Genomic DNA, 18,851 nt, shown 5'->3' with positions numbered 1-18,851 from the left:
AAACTCTTGATCCGGGAGAGTGATTTTTCTTTCTTGAGGCATTTCAGATCATAGTCAGTTGCTGGGGCAGATCAACATTCAACTTCATGGCGAAAGCGAATGACAGGAAAGCAGTCAGCTTCAGCCGCAGATACAAGCCTGGAAGCACGGGGATCGATGCCCTGGTTCAGCCTTAGCCTATGGACAAGTTTCTCTATCTGTACCCACTATGGCCCATGATTGGCAGAGTCCTGAGAAGAGTAGCCCAGCACCTGGGATGTATCGTCCTGGTAGCTCCAGACTGCCCTGGTGTCCATGGTGTGCAGATCTGGTGCATCTTCAGAACAGACCCCTCTGAGGCTTCAGACGCTCTTTGGTCTTATGGCATGGCTCTTGAGTGTTCAGCCTTGAGCCAGAAGGGCTACTCAGATCTGCTGAGAGCCAGGAAGCCATCTACTTTGGTTGCGTATGCCAAAGCATGTGATTCCTTCACACGCTGCTGTCACAAGGAGAAGCTGAACCCATCCATGGCTTCAGTGTTATCAGTGCTATCTTTCCTTCAAGAAGGCATGGACCTGGGTTTGGCGGTTTCTTTTCGCAAGGTTCAGATGGCTGGAGTATCCTGTTTCAAAGCCCAAAGAAACAGGTTTCCCCTTTCTATGCACCAAGATATTAGATTCTTTAAGGGTGCCCTGAGGCTTAGGCCTCCGGTTCGCCAGCCCTGTCCTGCCTGGAACCGTAACACCATGCTGGAGGGGCTCTCCAGACCTCCATTCAAGCCCTTACAGGAGGTCACACTCATGAACCTAACTATCAAACCGGTCTTTCCAGTAGCCATTACCTCTGCTAGACATGTCTCAGAATTGCAGACCTTGTCCTGCAGGGAACCTTACCTCCGTATCACAGATGCGGAGGTTTCCTTGCGGTCCGTCCTTTTCTTCTTATCAAAGGTGATTTCAGATTCCATATCAACTTTGAGATTAGGCTTCTGGCTTTCCAGCCCTCTGATTCTAGAAAGAACGACAAAGTTTTGAAGGTGCTAGATATCTGGGGAGCTATCTTACAATACCTGGAAGTCACAAATTTTTATCTTTCAGACCATCTCTTCATTTTGACAAATCCAGCAAAGAAGGGGAGGCCGGCTTCCAAAGCTACCATATCAAGATGGATTAGGTCAGCTATTTCATCCTCCTACAATATCTGCAGAAAGCAGCCTCCTTTTGCTCTTCGAGCGCATTCAACAAAAGGGGGTTGATCACCTTGACGGATACAATCTGATGAGGAACAGCCAACATGACTTCAGCAAAGGAAGATCTTGCTTGACGAACTTGCTGCACTTCGAGGTAGTAAACAGGCGGATAGACAAGGGTGACTCAGTTGACATTGTATATCTGAATTTTCAGAAGGCATTCCACAAGGTTCCACATGAACGACTACTTCGGAAAATTGCGAGCCATGGAATCGAGGGTGAATTACTCACGTGGATTAAAAACTGGATAGGAAACAAAGAGTGAGGGTAAATGGACAATACTCAGACTGGAAGAGCGTCACCAGTCGGGTACCGCAGGGCTCAGTGCTTGGACCCATGCTCTTCAACATATTTATAAATGATCTGGAAATTGGTATGATTAGTGAGGTGATTAAATTTGCGGATGATACAAAGTTAGTCAGAGTAGTGAAGACACAGGGGGATTGCAAAGATCAAGAAATGGGCAGCGACATGGCAACGTGGATAAGTAAGGTGATACATGTCGGTAACAGAAATCGCATACACGAATAAAGGATATCCGGGGTGGTACTTGGAGAGACCTCCCCAGGAAAGAGACAAGTCGATGAAGCCATCCGCGCAATGTGTGGCGGCGGCGAAAAGGGCAAACAAAATGCTAGGAATGATTAAGAAAAGGATCACGAACAGATCAGAGAAAGTTATAATGCTACTGTATCAGGCCATGGTACGCCCTCACCTGGAGTACTGCGTCCAGCACTGGTCGCCATACATGAAGAAGGACATAGTACTACTCGAAAGGGTCCAGAGAAGATCAACTAAAATGGTTAAGGGGCTGGAGGAGTTGCCATACAGTGAGAGATTAGAGAAACTGGGCCTCTTCTCCCTTGAAAAGAGGAGACTGAGAGGGGACATGATTGAAACATTCAAGATACTGAAGGGAATAGACTTAGTAGATAAAGACAGGTTGTTCACCCTCTCCAAGGTAGGGAGAATGAGAGGGCACTCTCTAAAGATAAAAGTGGATAGATTCCATACAAATGTAAGGAATTTCTTCTTTACCCAGAGAGTGGTGGAAAACTGGAACGCTCTTCTGGAGTTTGTTGTAGGGGAAAATACTCTCCAGGGATTCAAGACAAAGTTAGACAAGTTCCTCTGAACCGGAACATATGCAGGTGAGGCTATACTCATTTAGAGCACTGGTCTTTGACCTAGGGGCTGCCGTGTGAGCAGACTGCTGGGCACGATGGAACACTGGTCCGACCTAGCAGTGGCAATTATTATGTTCTTATGCTGAATCTAGAACAATTCCACTAGATAAGATTTGTCAAGTAGAAACTTGGTCATCTCTTCACATGTTCACCAAATTTTATAGGGTGGATGTGGCAGCAGAGGGAGGATGCCTCGTATGGAGCCTTGAGTTTGCATGCAGGCTTATCTCTCCCACTCAGGGTTTCTGGGACTGCTTAAGCATGTCCCATGGTTCAGCATACATCCCTATTGCACTGAAAAAAGAGATTAGGTTCTTGCATTGATAATATCTTTTCCAGTAGATAGGAATGATATGCTGAACAACCCGCCCATCATAGTCGATGCATCTATCTGGACTGTCTGCTGCCTAAAGGCTGCATCTCTGAACTTTCTACCAACTATTGTTACTTTGAAGACATTGTACGAGTATATTGCATGTACAGTGTATAGTTTAGGGGTTTCCCCTGCGTTCCAGTGTATTATGGCTTATTGTTAATAAGGATTGTTGCTTTTGTCCCTTTCCTCTCCATGGCACGTCTATGAGCTCTGTGTTTTATTAGGTGAGCAGATCAAATTCTTGTTGGGGGGGGGTGTTCTCCCCATTCTCCTTCTCTCTTCTGTGGGGCTGCTTAGCAACTAACTGACTGGGGGCAGCAGGGAGAAGGAAGAGGTGCTGAAAACGGTGATCAGTATCTCCTGCAATGGACTTGCAGGAACAGATTGAAGACCCATGGTTCAGCATACCATTCCTATCTAATGGAAAATATATTATCAAGGTAGGTAAGAATCTAATCTCTTTTTCTTGAATATGTTCTAGAAGTTTATACTTCTATCTTCAGGTTACTAGGAACTAAATCAACATGGGCCAATATTCAAAGGATTATAGGAGCCTAATTTTGTGATTTAGAAATCTTCAATAGCCTCTTTGAAAACTGATTAGGGTAGAGGCTGATTAGGCTTCTAAAATGTTGGCAGAATTAGGGCAAGAAAAGAAGTTAGGTGCTTAGGTCTGATTTTCAATGCTAAGCACCAAATTTTGATCCTAAACCAATGCAAGTGAATAGTAGGCATATATTTAGGTGACTTTTTATAGCTGAAAATAGTACCTAACTTAAGATCCTAAATTTAGGTGGTCATAAATATATACATGGTTGAGTCAAATTATTATGACGACCTGCTAATATCAAGAATAATCATCTCTAGTAACACGGAGGCAGCCAGACATCGTGGGAGTGACTTAGTAAGATGCTGGATGGATGCTATAGGTATCTGGAGCCATGCAAACTGCAGTGCGTCCAACAGTAGCTGATGGGTGCGTGGTGGTGGATCCAGTCATCAAACATGTCAATCGAGGTGGTCCCAATTGGGTTAAGGTCTGGGAAATTCGGAGGCCAGGAAAGTAGCTGGAAGTCTTGGTGATGCTCTGCGAACCACTCGCAAACAATTCTGGTGGTATGACATGTTGCATTGTCCTGTTGAAAAATCTCATTGGTCATAGGGAAGACAGTCAACAATTATGGATGCACTTGATCGGCAAGGATGGAGAGATACCTATATCAGCTGAGAGGACCTTCCAGAGGTATTGAGTGACCCAGACCATACCAAGAAAACATTCCCCAGACCATAACGCTGCTGCTACCAGCTTGTGTACATCCAAAAATGGTTGCTGAATGTTTGTTCTCAGCGGTTTCATGCCTGACATTCCAACGTCCATCCATTTGATGGAGTTCAAAATAAAACTCATCAGAGAAGGCAACCCTCTGACAGTCGGTGCAAGTCCAATGTCGGTATTCCTGTGTAAACTGCAGCCATTTTTTGTGACGAACCCTCACAAACACGGGTGCAGTCATTAGCCATCTACTCCAGAGCTCCATTTACAACATCATTCATTGCAGAGTTATTTTGGGCACACATCTGGAAGCCCCCTCATTCGTTTGGACAGTGAGTTGTTCCACAGTAGTGTGCCAATTGGCCCACACTAATCTGAGCAGCCAACATTCACCTCTCGCATCAATGGTTCATGCTGCCCCAAAGTTACTACGCCAGGTCATTGAAAAAGTTCCATTCATCCACTTATGGTACATTTTAACCACAGCACCGTGAACAGTTCACAAACTCCATCGTTTATGAAATGTTGCTGCCATTAGCTCGGTAGCAATGATCATACCTTTTTAAATGACTGATAAATCACACTTTTTTCTCCATGGCAGCCATGGTTACTATATTGGCAACTTGCTGACATCCCACCTTATATACTCACGACATATGCATTCGTTCATTGGCTGAGTATCCCTGATGTCAGAGGTAGGTAGTGGTCATAATAATATGACTCAACCGTGTATAATTTTTGGATATCATCATCTTAGGAGATAATATTCAGCAGGTCAGCCATCAGTAATCTGAATAACTTAAATCCCACTGAACACCTGAGTAATATGGATATGTCTGAATATATCTGGTTAAAGTTAAATTGATAGCCCGACTTATCTGTTAACTCTTTCTAGAAAGCACTAAATATCAATAAGTGTTGCCAGAGTTTTACTACTCTCTTGGAAAATCCTCACCCCTTATCATCTTAACAGTCTACTCAAAATCTTATGCTGTCAACAAACAGAATTTTAACTGCTCAGTGGGGAGGGAAATTTTAAAACCTTCAGAATTTAGCCAGATAACTTCAAAAGGTAGCCAGAGAAACTATTTGATCCTGGGCTTTGATTCATTTATTTGTCCCTTACCAGGGTGAGCCATACTGGCATGTAAACTGAGTGTGCCCTTTGGTGTCTATCATGCTAAAAAAGCTAAAGAAGAGGGAGCAATATAGATGACATAATGAGATAAATTTCCTCTTTATAACATCAGGGTTTATTTATGAAATATGTCTGCTTATCCCAAGCAAACTGTGAGGAAATACTCTGTTACTTAGCATCTCTACAGACCAGTCCAGAACATAAGAACATAAGAACATAAGAACATAAGCAGTGCCTCCGCTGGGTCAGACCACAGGTCCATCTTGCCCAGCAGTCCGCTCCCGCGGCGGCCCGAACAGGTCACGGCCTGTCTAAGTCACCAGAAGGGGCCTCCTTGCCACCTTGGTTTCCCATTGAGTCTTATCTTCCCATCGAAGTCCTAACCCTCTGGTCTTGCACATGCACGACCTGGTTGGATTTCTATACTTATTACTTGGTTTGCTTTCTATACCTGTGTTACATCCCAGCACCTCTCTCAGTATCCCATGATCCCCCTATCCTTCAGGAATCCGTCCAATCCCTGTTTGAATCCCTGTACCGTACTCTGCCTGATCACTTCCTCCGGTAGCGCATTCCAAGTGTCCACGACCCTTTGGGTGAAGAAAAACTTCCTTGCATTTGTTCTGAACCTATCTCCCTTCAGTTTCTCCGAATGCCCCCTCGTGCCTGTTGACCCCTTCAGCCTGAAGAATCTGTCCCTATCCACCCTCTCTATGCCCCTCATGATCTTGAAGGTCTCTATCATATCTCCCCTGAGCCTCCTTTTTTCCAGAGAGAAGAGCCCCAGCCTATCCAACCTCTCGGCGTATGGGCAGTGTTCCAGCCCTCTTACCAGTTTCGTTGCTCTCCTTTGGACTCTCTCAAGCACTGCCATGTCCTTCTTGAGGTACGGCGACCAATATTGAACGCAGTATTCCAGATGTGGACGCACCATAGCTCGATACAATGGCATGATGACTTCCTTCGTCCTGGTTGTTATGCCCCTCTTTATGATGCCCAGCATCCTGTTGGCTTTTTTCGAGGCTGCTGCGCACTGTGCAGATGGCTTCAGTGATGCATCCACCAGCACACCCAGGTCTCTCTCAAGACTGCTGTCTCCCAATAATGCCCCCCCCAATTTGTATTTGAACAACGGGTTCTTTTTCCCTATATGCATGACCTTGCATTTTTCCACATTAAAGCGCATTTGCCATTTGTTTGCCCAGTCTTCCAGCTTGTCCAGGTCCCTTTGCAGGTCCTCACACTCCTCCCTAGACCTAACTCTGCCGCACAGTTTGGTATCGTCTGCAAATTTTATAACCTCGCACTTTGCCTCTTTTTCCAGGTCATTGATAAATATGTTGAAGAGTAACGGCCCTAGCACCGATCCCTGTGGCACACCGCTTGTAACTCCCTGCCAGTCAGAGTATTGTCCCTTTACTCCGACCCTCTGCAGTCTACCCGACAACCAGTGCCCGATCCATCTGTGCACATCCCCTCCCACCCCGTGGTTCCACAGTTTCCTAAGCAGCCTTTCATGTGGCACCTTGTCGAAAGCCTTTTGAAAATCAAGGTAAATGATGTCTATAGGTTCCCCATTGTCCACCCGACTGCTTATTCCCTCAAAGAAGTACAGAAGGTTCGTTAAGCATGACCTTCCCTTACAGAATCCATGCTGGCTTGTTCTCAGTAGGCCATATCTCTCGATATGCTCGCAAATACCATCCTTGATCATAGCTTCCACCATCTTCCCTATAATTGAAGTCAGGCTCACCGGCCTGTAGTTTCCGGGGTCACCCCTCGATCCCTTCTTGAAGATAGGTGTGACATTCGCCAATTTCCAGTCCTCTGGTACCTCTCCAGTTTTCAAGGATAGGTTGCAAACATGCTGGATTGTGCCCGCTATTTCTTGTCTTAGTTCTTTCAGAACCCTTGGGTGGATCCCGTCCGGGCCCGGCGATTTGCCGCATTTTAACCTGTCTATCTGCTTGAGGACATCCTCCTTACTTACCTCTATGTGTTCTAATTTTTCAGCCTGTTCCCCACTCATGAGCTCCTCTGAGTCTGGTATATTAGATGTGTCTTCTCTCGTGAAAACCGATGAGAAGAATGTGTTCAACCTCTCAGCTACCTCTTTATCCTCCTTGATCACTCCCTTCCTATCCCCATCGTCCAACGGCCCCACCTCCTCTCTCGCTGGTCGCTTCCCCTTTACGTAACTGAAGAATGCCTTGAAGTTTTTCACCTCCCTGGCCAACCCCTCTTCATATTTCCCTTTTGCTTTTCTAACCTCTCGGTGGCATTCCTTTTGGCATTTCCTGTGCGCCTGGTGATTTTCCTCCGTTGGGTCCTTTTTCCATCTCCGGAAGGACACTTTCTTGTCGTTTATTGCCCTCTTTACTTCTGTTGAGATCCAAACCGGGTCCTTTGACCGCTTGTTTTTGCCGCCTTTTCTGAAACTTGGGACGTACATTCTTTGTGCTTCCTGCAGGGTGTCCCTGAATAGGGTCCAGGCGCTTCCTACAGTCTCCATCCTAAGGATGTTTTTGAGCTTCCTCCCCACCATTTCCCTCATAGCAACATAGTTCCCTTTCCTGAAGTTGAGCGCAGTTGTTGCGGTCCTCTTTACTGTGGGTGTCCCCCTTTCTAATGTGAATCGGATCGCATTGTGGTCACTGTTGCCTAGTGGTCCTCCCACTTCTACCCCTCTTGCAGGCCCCCCTAATCCGTTTAAGATGAGGTCAAGAGTAGCACTCCCTCGCGTCGGTTCCTTGACTAGTTGCTCCATGAAGCAGTCCCTCACAGCTTCTACAAATCCTGTTTCCTTAGTGCAGTTGGAGTGACCCGTACTCCAGTCAATCCCCGGGTAGTTGAAGTCCCCCATCACTGTTACACTTCCAGTCCTGCATTCTTGTCTCAGTTCAGCTTCCAAGTCGTGTCCGATTTCCTCCGGCGTACCAGGTGGGCGATAGTACAGCCCCAGTTTTATGCCTGTACCCTTGTTTCCCGGCAATTTGACCCAAAGCGATTCCAGCCCCTCTGCCTTCTTTGCCATATCCATCCCGACCGAGTAGATGGAGTCCTTTATATATAGTGCTATGCCTCCCCCCTTCTTGTGGGTCCTGTCCCTCCTGTAGAGCTTGTACCCTGGCAGCGCCACATCCCATTGATTCTCCTCTGCCCACCATGTTTCTGTAATTCCAATTATATCCAGGTCCTCCCCCTTGGCTACGACCTCTAGTTCACCCATCTTGGCCATGAGGCTTCTTGCATTGGCGTATAGGCACCGCAGGTCCCGTCGTTTTTCCTCCACCTCCGTATTTACCTGGGCCGCCTCCCCTTGAATTTCGGGCAGTTCTCCTGTTCCCTGTGCTTCTGCTTTGCCCTTAGCCTTTACTCTCGCAGCTTTCGGTTTCCCCACATTTCCGCCATCCCTCTCTCCAGCTTCTCCTCTGGGTTTTCTAGCCCTACCGGTCTCCTCCTGGGCTATCATCCCTTGAGGCTCTGTTTGATCCCCCTCGCCTTGTGGCACCCCTATATTGCCCTCAGTTTTCGCCCTCGTGCCACCCAGTCCCCCTGTGTCTCTATGCCCCTTAGTCTCCTCCCAGCAAGCTCCCTTTACCTGGTGTTTCCCTCGCTGTCTGATCATAAGATTCACCGGTCTCTCTACTTCCTCCTTGCAGTCAGCCCATTCAGCATCTGTTCTGGATACTGTTGTCCGAAGCGTCAACATCAGATCAGCTGTCGGCTTTCCCCCTCTCCTCAGTTTAAAGCCCTCTCGATCTCCTTCCTCACATTTGCTGCCAGTAGTCTAGTTCCCGCTGTGCTCAGGTGCAGGCCGTCTCGCCGGTAGAGCTTGCTCTTTCCCCAGAAGGACGTCCAGTTCCTCACAAAGTGGAAGTCCTCCTCCTGGCACCATCTCCTCAACCATGCATTCACAGCCTGGAGGTCTGCCTGCCTCTTTGCATCTGCTCTCGGTACAGGCAGGATCTCTGAGAATGCTATCCTCCGGGTACTCCGCTTCAGCTTTCGTCCCAGGGCCCTGAACTGGTCAGTCAGTGTGGCCATGCTGAAGTTCCTCCGGCTCACATCATTCGTTCCGATGTGGATTATCACCGCAGTCTCCTCTGTCTCTGCTCCGTCCAGGATCCTCTCGATCCTATCAGTGACATCTCGTGTCTTGGCCCCTGGGAGACAAGTCACTAGCCGGTCCTCCCTTCCTCCAGCTACGTGACTATCTACCTCTCTCAAGATCGAGTCTCCCACCACAATAGCAGACTTCCCTTTCCTCGGCAACCTCCTCTGTCTCAGGTCTGTGTCCTCAGTGTAATGTGGTGTCTCTCCCTCGGGTTCCCGGTGGGTCACGATCTCCTCCTCTTGCGTGATTCCTCCGCTAGGTCCTTCCCCGGTGTCGCCTTGTGGATCCTGGGTCTCGTCTGCCGACATATGTCCGTGCAGCTGATGGTCCTGTTCCTCCACCTTCCTCCTATAGGCCTCCTCGATGAATCTCTCGAGGTCCCTCACCTGGTCCACCATGGGGTCTGCTCCGTCTGTGTCCCTGGTTGACCAATTCGTCTCCTCTGTGTTGCTCAGTCCCTCTAGTCCCTCGAGTTCCTGGACCTTGACCCTCAATCTGCCGACCTCCATCCTCAGGCTCTCCAGTTCCTGACACCGACTGCATATGTACTCCCGCCTTCCCAAGGGGAGGTAGTCGTACATATTACACATGAATTTACATACTACAAGAAAAGGGCAGTCAACTTCTTGGGTGGATAGTAGCCGCATACCCCCTCAAGATATTTGAAAGGTAGCAACCTGGTTATCTTTGCATTCTTTTGTGATGCACATGTTCGCCAAGAGATAGATTTTGGGGCAAGAGTATTGACAGCAGGATTGCCTGTTTCCCACCCATAGAAGATACTACTTTGGTATTTCCCGTGCATCTGGACTGGTCTAGAGGAATGCAAAGGAAGGAGAGATTAGATCTTGCCTGCCAATTTTCTTTCCTTTACCCCCTCCAGACCAGTCCAGAACCCATTCATGATCAGTAATTTTAAGTCTGGACAAGAAGAGCATAGAACAAAAGAGAGATAAACAAGCATGGAGTACAGATTTGTTTTCATTGGTGTTAACTTTTTTTAAATTGGGGATTTATTATTCTAAGTTTTGGCTGTTGCTAATTATCATTAGTTCATTAATCTGGCTTTTGTATGAAAATATTGGCTGACTGTGGGCTGCACAAGATACTTATAGAAATGCTGTGAAACCAATAGCTCTCAGTCGCTATCTGTTGGCAATAGTACATAAACTCATGCATTTGGACTGGTCTGGAGGGACAAAAGAAAAGAAAATTAGCAGGTAATTTCTGTTCTTCCCCTCTCTTATGTTTCTGGCTGCTAGACTCCTGCTAATCACTTTTGGGAAAGGTTTATCTGGCTTATCTTCTGGGATTCTCTTTTAGAAGACTGACCAGAAAGTACATGAGAACTGCTAAATTGGGTCAAACCAAATGTCCATCAAGCCCAGAATCTCTCTTAACAAGTGCAGAAGCTTACTGTAGGTTGTTTTCCTCAAGGAAAAACAGCCCTTCTTCTGCACTTTCATTTGTCACACTGAAATATACTACCTCCTTTTGGCTGCCTTTTATACTGTCAGTAGCCCCTGAATTCTTATACTGCAAACACTGGGAATAGGTGTTCACTTGAGAGTGAAAAACATGCCAAGAGCTTCAACGTTGAATGTTTCGTTCTGTCTTATCCTAGCTCTCCAGGTCTGTCACTTTTAATTAATTTACTCCAAAGAGTCTGAAATTCAGAGAACAATACTTTATTTTGAAGATATATTTTATAACTAAGGAAATGTGAATTAGTTGGGCTGTGATATTAGGACAGGGCAAAGCATGGGGCAGTGAATGTGGGATTACAAGTGATAGGACTGCAGGACTAGCAGGTCTCATGAGCCCACAATATTAGAGACTACTCAGATCTGTGATGGTCACAGAGTTTAGTGTAGGGGTAGTGATGTATTTATGGGGCTGTAGGAGGGGCTCAGAATGGAGTGTTAAATGTAGGAACACCTCCCTCCCAAATATGTGGCATTCTTTGTCATTATCAGCAGATAATCCAGACAAATGGGTTATGACCAGCCGGCGGCGATAGAGAGCATTCACTGAATTCTGTCATATAAAATGATAAGCTCCTTAGCAAGCCAGTATTCTCTATTTCTAGTGCAATGTGTCTAGTAGTTCTGAACGCTAGGGTTATCAATCTGAATCCACAAGTTGATTGCAGAAGAATGCCATTTATTTTTATTTAATTATTTATATACCACTTATAGCCTAACTGGTTTACATTCAGGTACTCAATTATTTTCCCTCTCTGTCCTGGTGGGCTCACACTCTATCTAATGTACCTGGGACAATAGGGGATTAGGTGACTTGCCCAGAGTCACAAGAAGCAGTGTGGGATTTGAGCCCATAACCTCAGGGTGCTGAGGCTGTAGCTCTAACCACTGCACCACACTCTCCCCCATATCTTTCAACTCTGCCTCCTTCCCATTAGGCTGGCCCATGCTTCCTCAGGTTTTGTGCAAGCAAGTTGAAAGGGTGTCTTTTTTATCTGCTCTAGTTATTTTTTATTGGGGGGGGGGGTCTCTTACATCCTAAGTCTGAGGCTTTGTGCCCAGAGGTTTCCATTAGTCTGGGACCTCTGCCTGGGAAAAGATGCAAACATACTGGGCAGAAGTCTGCTGCTAGCAAGATCAACCTCTGTGGATACCTGTCTAGCCAAGCCTGCTTAATATTTTTAGAGCTGGAGGTCCATTTACCTTGCAGTATGCTTAAATCCCTGATTTATCAGGAGCTTAAGTGCAAGCTGTTTGGCCTATCTGGGCTTAATCAAGGGTTGGTTGTTTTTCCTCTGAACAGAGTTATGGTTCTATCCTGCTCATAGATGCACTGGAATAATGATAATTATACAAATATTTCCAATCAAGTATTGTTTATTAAAAATTAACAGAATAATCTTGTTTCAAAATGCATTTGTACAATGGAGACACATTTCAATCAGAAAGTGTAAATGCAGCTATTCTGACTAAATGGTCTCAAAAATTATATTCTGCTATGTTTACTTATATATACCTAATATATGACTACACTCCTCTACCTGCATATCATTGGTCAAGAATATTTGATACCATATAAGGCTTTTGCATGCATATTGGGGGAGTATCTTCCCCCTCACACAAGGATTTCTAAAGGTTACATTCTAATACTAGCTTACATCATTTTTAAAAATACAGAAGAAATAAAGAAAAAGTATTGCAATATAGTTACAAAGAAAAATTATCCATACACTCGGCTTTAAATCATTTCTGCTTCTCACATGCTACTGAGTCACTTAACAGCGTGCACTGAAATTAGTTTGTCTCAGTGAAAAGGGGGAGTGGCTAGCCCACTCCCAAGAAAATCTACTTTTTCCTATATAAATCCTCCAGTACAATTTTGAAGTAAATATATTCTAATCTAAGACCTTTAAATAAAAGTTCTTACATATGTGAGTACTATTGCATTTTAATAGTTTACTAAAATTTAATTCATCATATTTGCATTTTGTATATCCAATTAGTGTTTCTAACTTTACTCTGCAAAAAAGGGGAGGGCCACCTGGAATGTAATCTCTGTACTAAGAAGAAAAAGTCCATCTCTATAGCAACTAGGTCAAAGGCCAAACATTTTCTGCCATAGGTCTCTGGAGTAATACCCCGAGACTAGACTGGGCACACATTGAAACAATGGAACTCCATAAAACTAAGCTACTGCCCCTGGTTTATCTTATCTGGCTTTCAACAGAGCTTATCAATAAATTCTAGTATCCTGAGAGAATGCCTGCTCTTCTCCTGTTTCCAGTGACAAAGTGCTGTTTCCAGCACAAAGCATATGTTTTTTCAGATCTATATTTTATCCCATCTTTGTTTATCTGGTTTTGCACTCTGATTTATCCAATTGTGGTTTTATATAGCCACTCATAAAACTTGCTCACCTACTCTTGGATTAAGTCCTTATCTTTTCAATATATCTTACCTAACTAGTAAAATCCTAAGCAATGGTAAGAAAGTTTAGTGGCTATTTTTTTTTTAATTTCATGTTTGCCCCTTCCACCACATACCTGTCCATTTTTTAATAGGCTGCCACCCACCCCCAGGCTCATTTGAGCCCAAGGGCCACATCACCTCCTCCCATGGTAGCGTTTGGTTTTGAGGGGGTTGATGCTCAGTCTGAAATTGGTCTGACTGGCAGCTGATTTGAGGCACAAGTCTTTAGTACTCCAGCTGCAGTTTTTGAGCTGAAGCACGCAGGAACTAAAGCTACAGTGGTGGCTTCATTTGCTTGTCACATTCAGTTAATTCAGATTCCAGCAACGGAGGACAACAATGACCCTCATATCAGGGGTTAATTATGTGGCATACGCTCTATATGACATGATCAGGGTCATGAGCAAGGTTTCTGCCTATTCTGTCTCTACCCACAAAATGCTCTGGATCAGACAGTGGGCAGGAGATTTGGCTTCAAAGGCCACACTAAGCAGACTTCCCTTTCAAGGTCAGATGCTATTTGGAAAGGGTTTGGATAACCTGATGGCCAGTGTGACAGACTGTCATCCCAAAACTGCTAGACAGCAGACCCTGAATTTCTAGTGGCTTGGGGCGAGGAAATTTTCAAGGCTTTCACAGATTCAGACCATACTTGTGACGTCAGGCTCAGAGATCTTATCAGGGATCCAGACAGAGGTATGGCAGAAGAAAGCAATCCTCTGGTTCTCACCCCTCTACAGGCTCCAAGAAAGCCCAATGATGTCAGGTCAGTGGCCGAGTTTCCTCAGATAGGAAGGCTGTCAGCATACTGGAGGACCTGGGCTCAGATATGTTTGGATCGCTGGGTCCTGGATGTCATTTGAAAGGGTTACAAGATCAAGTTTTCTCACCCTTTGCTAGACCTCTTTGTAGATTAGCCATCCAGAACGAGCGCTTAGAGTTTGAGCAACGGTAAAGAGGCTTCTGGATATTTGAGTCATAGAACCTGTCCCGGATGAAGAATCTGGCTTGGGCAGATATTCCATTTACTTTATTGTGCCCAAAAAAGGCTTTGACGATTGGAGACCAATTTTGGATCTCAAGTCAGTCAACGCAACACTAAAATTACCTCATTTCCACATAGAGACAGTCCGTTCAGTTATTGCGACAGTAGTGCTGAGGGAATTCCTGGCCTCTCTGGATTTGATGGAAACCTATCTTCACATTCCCATATTTCCAGCTCATAAGGAAGTACTTAAGGTTCCATGCTCTTCTCTGTCTATTGGTCCATGTTCTGGAACAGTTCTCTACTCTGCCTATTGGTCTGGCCACGGTGCCACACACCTTTACCAAGGTGATGGTGGTGATAGCCCCTCATCTCTGCAAGACGGGGATGCAGGTACACCCATACTTGGAAGACTGGCTAACCAGAACCCCATCTAAAGAGGAAGTCACGGTGTCACGGGTAGTTCAGCTTTTGCAGGACCTGGGTTGGATAGTCAACTTCAAGAAAAGTCATTTGGTTCCAACCCAACAACTGAAGTACTTGGGAGTCTGTTTCGATACCACAGTTGGCTGTTTTTCTTCCAGAGCCACGCAGGTTCTGGGGTTGATGGTGGCGACAATGGAGGTGGTACCTTGTGCGATGGCTCATAGGCCCATTCAAAACTTTCTTCTGTCCCGCTGGTCTCCACAGATGGACTGATTTCATCAGCCACTTCAATGGAGGACAGGCATGGAACAGTTTGCAGTGGTGGCTACGATTGGTATCTCTCTCGAAGGGCATATCACTCCGCATCTCCTCCTGGGTGACACGACCGATGCCAGCCTTTACAGTTTGGGAGGTCATTGCAACAGGCCATTGGTCCCTAACTCATAGGAAATAGTCCATAAATCGACTGGAGCTCAGAGCCATTTATCTGGCATTACAGACATTGGCAAAGGTCCTAGAAGGTAAGGCATTCAGAGTCTTCTTCATGACGAACTTGCTACACTTCTTGATAAACTTGCTGCACTTCTTCGAGGGAGTAAACAGGCAGATAGACAATGGTGACCCGATCAACATTGTATATCTGGATTTTCAGAAGGCATTCGACAAGGTTCAGCATGAATGACTACTTTGAAAAATTGCGAACCATGGAATCAAGGGTGAAATACTCACATGGATTAAAAACTGTTTGGCAGATAGGAAACAGAGAGTGGGGGTAAATGGACAATACTCGGACTGGAAAAGCATCACGAGTAGAGTGCCGCAGGGTTCGGTGCTTGGACCCATGCTCTTCAACATATTTATAAACGACCTGGAAATTGGTACAACGAGCAAAGTGATTAAATTTGCAGACAATACAAAGTTATTCAGAGTAGTGAGGACGCAGAAGGATTGCAAAGATCTGCAATGTGACATAAACACACTCAAGAAATGGGCTACGACATGGCAAAGGAGGTTTAACGTGGATAAGTGTAAGGTGAGAAAACCAAAAAAACTCTGTGGAGTGACGATGTTCCTAAATGGACTTTATTTGAAAGTATCAAAGTTCCAAAGGTGCACTAAAATCATCCACATAAAATAATTCCATCCACATTAAAGTAAATCATCCACATAAGAGCCTTAAAGGACCTAGTCCGCTAGGGATACAGGACCCAACACGGTCCGCGTTTTCCATTGCAAATGCAAGCAGTGTCTCACTTCCGGTTCACCACACAATTGTTTCCCACGTGTACACCTTTATAGGACCCCCAGGGACCCCTGAAGAAGACTTTTTGTCGAAACGCGGACTGTGTTGGGTCCTGTATCCCTAGCGGACTACGTCCTTTAAGGCTCTTATGTGGATGATTTACTTTTATGTGGATGATTTTAGTGTACCTTTGGAACTTTGATACTTTCAAATAAAGTCCATTTAGGAACATCGTCACTCCACAGAGTTTTTTTGGTTTTCTCTGGATTTTCTTCTTTGTGGATATTTTGGGGTCAATTCCTTTTGTTTTTATAAGTGTAAGGTGATGCATGTCAGTAAGAAAAATCTTATACACGAATACAGGATGTCCGGTGCAGTACTTGGAGAGACCCCCCAGGAAAGAGACTTGGGAGTGCTGGTCAACAAGTCAATGAAGCTGTCTGCACAATGCGCTGTGGCAGTGGCGAAAAGGGCGAACAATGCTAGGAATGATTAAGAAGGGGATCACGAACAGATCGGAGGAGGTTATCATGCCGCTGTACCGGGCCATGGTACGCCCCCCACCTGGAATACTGCATCCAGCACTGGTCACTGTACATGAAGAACGACACAGTACTACTCGAGAGGGTCCAGAGAAGAGCGACTAAAATGGTTAAGGGACTGGAGGAGTTGCCATACAGTGAGAGATTAGAGAAACTGGGCCTCTTCTCCCTTGAAAAGAGGAGACTGAGAGGGGACTTGATTGAAACATTCAAGATAATGAAGGGAATAGACTTAGTAGATAAAGACAGGTTGTTCACCCTCTCCAAGGTAGAGAGAACGAGAGGGCACTCTCTAAAGTTAAAAGGGGTAGATTCCATACAAACGTAAGGAAGTTCTTCTTCACCCAGAGAGTGGTAGAAAACTGGAACGCTCTTCTGGAGGCTGTTATAGGGGAAAACACCCTCCAGGGATTCAAGACAAAGTTAGACAAGTTCCTGCTGAACCAGAATGTACGCAGGTAAGGCTAGACTCAGGGAACTGGTCTTTGACCTAAGGGCCACCACGTGAGCGGACTGCTGGGAAAGGATCACTGGTCTGACCCAGCAGCAGCAATTCTTATGTTCTTATATTCTTGGGTAATGCTTCAGCAGTAACTTACATCAACCAGCAGAGAGTACCAGAAGTACTCCATTACATCGAGAGGCTGAGCTCTTGTTTCGATGGGTAGAAGTCCACCTGCAGGTAATCTCCGCTGCTCATGTATGGGAGTGGAAAATGTTCAAGCCAACTATCTCAGCTGTAAGACACTGGACCTGGGAAAGTGGTTGTTGTCCCCACAGGCATTTGACATCATTGTGCGGCAGTGGGGATGCCCACTGATGGATCTGATGGCATCAGCAGTAAACGCAAAAGTGGATTGCTTTTTACAGCCAAAGATTTGAGCTAGGAAATGCTAGCATGGACGCATTATTTCAGCCCTGGCTGGAGAGAGGGCTCTTATATGGTTTCCCCCCCCATGGCCTGTGATAGGTCAAGGGGTTTGCAGGATAGCAAATCATCAGGGGCTGGTAGTCTTAGTGACGCTAGATTGACCCCACAGACCATGGTATGCGGACCTAGTTTGTGTACAGAAAGACAGGAATCTCAGATTACTGTTCCATGTGGATCTCCTTTCTCAAGGTCCTGTTCCTATAGAGAATCCAGAAGCGGACAACCCTAACAAAGAATGGATATTCCAAGGTAGTAATAACCACACTCCTTAGAGCCAAAAAGCCTTCGACAGTTGCGGCCTATGCTAAAGCCTGGAAGCTGTTTCAGCATTGATGTGCCAAGGACAATGTAGAGCTCTTACAAGCTTGGATTTCAGTAGTCCTGGGATTTTTGTAGGCAGGTCTTGAGAAGAGTCTGTTGGTTGGATTACTGAAAGTGCAGGTAGCAGGCCTCTCATGTTTCAGACCTTGAGGGGAGAAAGTCTCTCTAGCCTCTTATCCAGATATGGTACAATTCTTGAAGAGGGCCCTCCAGTTGCACCCATCGGTGCGGATGCTTTTCCTGTCTTAGAATTTTAACATTGTCTTATAAAAGTCTCAGCAAGGCTCCATATGAGCCTTTGCAGGAGGCTTCCCTCTTGGATCTCATGATCAAAACTGTGTTCCTGGTAGCGATTGCATCTGCAAAACAAGTCTCTGAATTGCAAGTGCTTTCTTGCAGGGACCAGTTCCTAAAAATTACAGAAGCAGGACTTTCCTTTTGCTCAATCCCATCTTTTTTACAAAAGGTAGTTTTGGCTTTCCATGTCAATCAAGTCCGATTACCCGTGTTTCATCTCAAGGGTTTGAAGAAAAAGGTCACAGTATTGAAGTTACTGGATGTCTGGAGATGAGTTCTTTGTTACCTTGAAGTTACAAATGAATTTTGGGTCTCAGATCATCTGTTTGTTCTTTCCAGTCAAGCTAAATGAGGGAGGCCTGCATCCAGATGGATAAGAGTGGTGATTTCGGCTGCATTTGTTGGCTGTGGTAATCAACCCCTGATCTCTTTGAAAGTGCATTCCACCTGAAGTGTGACCTCCTCATGGGTAGAGTCATGGACAGTGTTGCCCAAGGAGATTTGTAGGGCAGCTACATGGTCCACTCTCCATATTTTCACCAAGTTTTATAGGGTGGACATGACAGCCTAGAAGGATGCCGATTTGGGTCTTCCATATTGAAGGCAAGCTCAATAGTCCCATCCTAAATTCAGGGGACTGCTTTGATACATCCCTAGTGTTCAGGACTACTAGACACATTGCACTAGAAAGAAAGATTAGGTTCTTATCTCAATAATCTTCCTTCTTGTATATGTGTCTAGTAGTCCTGAAGCCCCACCCTGTCAGTGATATTCACCTGCTTTCTTTCTTGGTGAGAGTGTATGTCTCTCAACTAAGGAAAAAAGTGATGTTTT

The 18,851-nt window shown here is 45.5% G+C and overlaps 1 protein-coding gene across 6 annotated transcripts in view; it reads left to right on the top strand.

Moving 5' to 3' along the window:
- Positions 1 to 18,851, top strand: part of ZNF512B (zinc finger protein 512B) — a 324,570-nt gene that overhangs the window by 302,090 nt on the left and 3,629 nt on the right. The window lies entirely within an intron of this gene.

Source organism: Geotrypetes seraphini, chromosome 11 (assembly GCF_902459505.1).
Source record: "Geotrypetes seraphini chromosome 11, aGeoSer1.1, whole genome shotgun sequence".
Taxonomy (NCBI): Eukaryota; Metazoa; Chordata; class Amphibia; order Gymnophiona; family Dermophiidae; genus Geotrypetes; species Geotrypetes seraphini.
This window is presented reverse-complemented; position numbering and strand designations above follow the sequence as displayed.